The following is a 5,558-nucleotide window of genomic DNA, read 5'->3' as shown; positions in this document are numbered from 1 at the left end:
GTACACAGTCTGGAGGGTAAAGCAAGCTCCCCATTGCTGAAGCTAGCTCAACATGCCTGGGAAAAATGGGGGAGAACTCTCAGCCTCTCAATCAGACAGAACATGGCAAAAGGAAATAAATTGACTTCTCAAGGCCAGAGATGCAAGTGAGGGAATGACATAGAGAAAATAAAACTCCTCCACTAGGAGTTTGCATCCATTTTTCTGTCTCTGGCAAAGCCCAGAAATGTTTGTGCTGCCAAATGCTTTCAGCATTATGAAAGTCCTTATTCTGGCTACACACCACCCTACTGATTTTCTTTCTTACAAGATTAGAATTCTCAACAATTGTCTAAACTATATGACCAATTCCCTGGCAGCTCCAATCTATTTATATCTGGGGTAGGAGATTATGGGGTGTGCCTGTGGGTGCATGTGTATTTGCCATGGAAATGCCTGTTTAAAAAATTACTACTAAGATGAGCAGAACACAGATGAAAATTATTACCAGTCCCTCAGGAAGAGAAGTCACATTCTTTTTGCTGTTACTTTGAACGAAGGTGAGGTTTCAGTTTTAATATCTACCTGTTGTCTGCATGCAAAGCTGGTTGCTTGATATCATTGCTTTAATTTTGTTTTGTTTTGATTCCTCTGAGAGATTCAAAGGATCATAGAAAAGTTCATTGTAATTCAGCAATTAGTGAGTCTGCTGCTTTCTTCTTCTCCTGACCAAAAATGCAAGATCATTCTGTCCTGTGAAAGTCATTTTCTGCCGGCATTTTACACATTAATTTGCTGGCATGAAAATCCAGAGGAAAGGAAGAGCAAAATGTCAAAAGTTCCAGCAGATTTTGTGCATGAAGCAGTAGGAAAAAGTGAAAGATGCCTTGCAGGCAACTGCCCATCTTTGATCCAAAAGAGTGTCCCTTCAGTTTTATGTATGAAAACAACAAAAAGGAATAGTTGAAAGGCACATGCTTCTAAACGATATCTCCCTGGGAATTAATCCTCAGAAATACCTCGTTCACCTTGTCACTCCCCTGCTCTCAGATCTCCTTTGCTTCTCCTCTACAGGATGATGTGTGACTCCAAAGCTCTCTATAGTTCGTTTTCAACCTGCATTCCAGGCTTCTTTCTCCTCCTATTTACAGGACTATCCATCTGCTCAAATTGCTTTGTCCAGAAAAAAAGTTCTCATTCCTACTTTTGACACTGTCATCCCAGCCCAGAATCAATGTCAGCTTCCTGGGTCTGTGACCAGTGAAGTCACATGGGACTCACCTAAGGGTGCCTTTGTACTGTTTTGTTAAATCTGTGGGATTACGGAGCAAATGCAACAGGCCTGAGTCCTGACTCCCAAATAGTTCACCTCCGCTCACCCCCTGAGATAGGCTCTAGGCCACATCTCACAACCACTGCCACCTTCACCCATAGCAATGGGCAGAGGTTCTGGGAAAGCATGTGCCCCACAGCATCTCAGGGCATGGCAAAGTGGAGGCTGCCCTGTCCTGGATCCATGGTGCCATTGTACATTTACCCTCTCAACCCACCTTGATCCAGGTATGGAAAAGACCCTGAAGCAGAGATAGCAATCCCCTGAGGGTTGCTCACCACCATGAATTGAGGCAGTGGGCCTGGGTGAAAAGAGACTGACTTCCCTGCCTTGCACTGGGACTGCACAAATTCTGTTTTCATTATACACCAGGCCCTCCATGCAAATTCTGTAGCCTGCCCTCCCTGGAATATTAGGGTCTGCTACATTTCTTTCTATCACGATTTCATCCTGATAATTTTAGCTCTTTATTTAGACTGTTGAGTTTATTTGGGAATCAGAATCATGCCACTACGAATGCTATTCTCAATGCCTTTTAAACTACGGATATAAAGGTAACAGAGCTACAGATAGTGTCGTTAGCACCCACTAGAAACCCTCTAGTTGGTTCACGTCAATTTATGAGCTATCTTCATTATCAACTCACTGATCTAAGACTCTGACTATATTGTCACCAGGCCTACATCTGTCCCTCCTCGTCTCAATGAAGATTATTGCCAATTCAAACTCCTTCTTCTCCCTTCTGCCATTCTCAACCTCTACAGCTGGATCCATTTACACCTCCCTCTACAGAGTTCACCTGCACCCCAGTATCTCGGACCATCCAATTAGAATTATTTAGTTAAGGAGAAATTATTCACTGAATACTTGTTTTAAAATGACAAGACAGATTTTATTTAAACTACTGCAGAAGGGGAGAGAGACCCCAGTATAAACCAACCTCAATGTTGCTGGAACAAAAAATGAAGGCGTTTTAAATGCTGCTGTGTGGCAAAGAAAAGTCTTGAAGGACGTTAAGTGGGGCAGGTTGGTCAATGTGATGAGGCCATCAGCATCTGCTAATTTTGCTAACTGTGCTTATGAAGACAAGCTAGATCAGCTGGTGTCCCTGATCCCAGCTCCCTTGTGCTCTCACAGGGCATCCTTTCAGTATCCAGAAAGCCCAAACCTGAATTCTCTCTTTGTAGCCCATAGAGCCTAGGTTTTTCCTATCTTTCTCAGAAAGTTGTCCTTAGCACATTCACCCAGGGCAACAACAGGTTGGGCAGTAGGAACCTGTGCCTAAAGAGAAACTGTACTACCCCTTACTCTCTGGAAGCTTCTCTATCAGTAGCATCCGGCCCTAGGCATTGCTTTGCCCTGAATAGCAGATCCAGGGCCATATCATTTAACTTTACAACCAGCCATGTGGCCTACATCATTTCTTTTATCCTTCACCATAGTCCCACAAAGGGAAAATGGTGCTCAGAGAGCTTTAGTAATGTAGGTCAAACTACATTTTTACATTGTTCCTGTCACCTGCACTAAGAATAATGAAATTAGAGCTAGAAGAACAGAAGACCCAGATAGGAGTTCTTCAGGAAATACGATGTGGCCTTAAATGAGTATAAACTACTGGGCTCTCCCAAAATGACCACAAAAATCATTGAAAAAGTGACCAGAGAACCACATTAGTGGTCTTCAGAATACCCTCGAGAATGAAGGAAATGCAAAAAGGCTAAAGATAGGAAACATTTCCTGATGGTAATAAAAGGGAGAATTGGTTGCATGTAGACATGCAGAGAGCTGCCAATCCATAAGCTTCCTGTTGACTTCCAGGAAATTCCCAAACTGATTATTGACAGATCTAGGTAAGCTCTTAGGAACACACCAGAACTAATATAGGTACCAAAAAAAAAAAAAAAAAAAGTCATTGTTTTCCACTTTTTGCTTATTAAACTACTAGATGAAACAAAACTGAGAAGAGTGCCCTAGGTGACAGAATAAGGAGACAATAGGATTCTCAAATATAAAAGAGAGAAAAATAGAAATCCACTGAACAGCAATAAGTTTAAATTCTTGTTTTGGGGTTGAAATGATTATCTGTAAAAGTATTAAATGAAGAAGACCCGGCTTGATAGAAATTCATATTTTAAAATTTAGGTTTAATTATAACTCACTGCCTTCATGCTAAGCATTCAGGGCCACAAGTAAAGCAATCACCAAAATGTCTAACTCAACTTTATATCACTTAAATAATTGAAAAAAAAAAAAAAGTAAGTCAGATTCCCAACATGCTAGGCAACATAACCTCTAAAGTAATAGGAGGTGAGCAGACCCAGGGTGACATTTGTGAAGAAGGACATTGACAACTTGAAAATGTTATATAGTCTAGAGTATGTACATCTAGAAATAAATATATATATGAGACAGCCTGACAAAAGCTAATAGAATTTTTTCTAAATCCTAATGTAGATGTTTTGGCTGAAATTGGAAGAAGTTTACCTTAATGAATACAGAAATTTTATTAATTTATTGGCTCAAGAACCCAGGAATGATGGAGGAGGAGGAAGGGATAATTGGCAAATTTCCAAAGCCGGAGACTTCATGCTTCCAAGACATTCTCTCTCTATGTCTTCTTCCTTTCACTGGGGCTCTGCTCCAGTTCATTGTTACTATCCTCTACTGCAGATCCGCATTCTCAATGTGCTCCCACTAGCAGGGTGGGAGGGAGGAGTTAGAGAGAGTGAAGGGGCAATGGACCAAGGAGGTGGCAATTGGAAAGAAGTGGTTGCATCAGAGGGTCCCCCTAAAACCATTTGACTGAAATAAGGAAGGAACAGAACACTGAGAGTAGGAAAAATAAGGAGATGCTATTTCCTTCCAGGAGAAGGGAAAAATGATGCTATGCAGACTAAAACACAGGCCTTCCCCTCCCAGTGGGTGAATGAGTAGTTTCTAGCACCTTCCATAGATGCTATAGCCACATTTTATTTTAAATAGATACAAGAGGGTGAACATATTCACAAATATGAAATTTTGCTTTATGCCATAGGTTACTTAATAGTCCTTTGCAAGTGAGTTTTTTTTTTTTTTTTGCAAGTGAGTTTTTAAATGAATTTTTTGAGACATAACTTATATAAAGTAAAATGTATTCAGCTTGGTAGTGCTCAGTTTAAAGAACTTTGATAAACTTATAAACCTACATGACCACCACCAAATCCAAAATATAGAACATTTCTATCTCCACGAAAAGTGCCACAGTATAAAGCTGCAATCAATTGAACAATCCCACACTCTCTCCCCGAAATCTAGGCAAATACTGATCTGGGTTTGTCATTATAGATTAGATTGGCCATTTCTAGAACTTCAGGCATATGAAATCATATGGGATATATTCCATTGTGTCTGCTTCTTTCACTCAGCAAAACATTTTAAAATTCATGTGTGTTATGCATATTAGTAATTCATCCTTTTTACTGCTGAATAATAGTCTGTTATATGGATATACCACAATTTGTTATCCATTTACCAGTTGACAGACATCTGGGTTGTTTTCCATAAATAGTTGTTTTTAGTAAAGCTGCCATGAATATTTGCTGCGGGTTGAATTGTATCCCCTAGAAGATATACTGATGTCCTAAAACGTGATACCTGTGAATGTACCCTTATTTGAAAATAGGGTCTTTGCAGATGTTATCAAGTTAAAAATGATGTCATTGGGGGTGGGCCCTAATCCCATATGGGTGTCTTTATAGGAAAGAAGAGATCTAGACACAAGATCAGGGCATGGCAAAGTGGAGGCTGCCCTGTCCTGGATTATGTGGAGAAAGCCACATAATGACAGAGGCAGAGTTGAAGTAATGCATTTACAAGCAGAAAATTGCCAAGGACTGCTGGTAACACCAGAAGCTGAGAGAAAACTTCATGGATCAGATTCTTTCCTAGAGCCTTCAGAGAGAGCATGGTGCTGTCAAAACCTTGATTTTGGATTTCTAGGCTTTAAAACTATGAAAGAATAAATGTCTGTTGCTTAAAGTCACCTAGTTTGTGGTAATTTGTTTGTTTGTTTGTTTTTAATTTATTTTTATTGGTGTTCAATTTGCCAACATATAGAATAACACTCAGTGCTCATTCCCGTCAAGTGCCCCCCTCAGTGCCCGTCACCCAGTCCCCCCCATCCCCCGCCCTCCTCCCCTTCCACCACCCCTGGTTTGTTTCCCAGAGTTAGGAGTCTTTATGTTCTGTCTCCCTTTCTGATATTTCC

The 5,558-nt window shown here is 40.5% G+C and overlaps 1 long non-coding RNA gene across 1 annotated transcript; it reads left to right on the top strand.

Annotated features, from left to right (window-relative positions):
- The first annotated feature begins 401 nt into the window (after nucleotides 1-401).
- Nucleotides 402-5,333, top strand: LOC119879182. Its single transcript, XR_005387366.1, has 2 exons — nucleotides 402-539; nucleotides 5,050-5,333. It is a non-coding gene; the product is annotated as an uncharacterized LOC119879182 (long non-coding RNA).
- The last annotated feature ends 225 nt before the right edge of the window (nucleotides 5,334-5,558 follow it).

This window comes from Canis lupus, unplaced genomic scaffold (genome assembly GCF_011100685.1).
Source record: "Canis lupus familiaris isolate Mischka breed German Shepherd unplaced genomic scaffold, alternate assembly UU_Cfam_GSD_1.0 chrUn_S36H195, whole genome shotgun sequence".
In the NCBI taxonomy this organism is placed as follows: Eukaryota; Metazoa; Chordata; class Mammalia; order Carnivora; family Canidae; genus Canis; species Canis lupus.
Note: the sequence above shows the minus strand (reverse complement) of the source record. Positions and strands in the feature narration are given on the sequence as shown.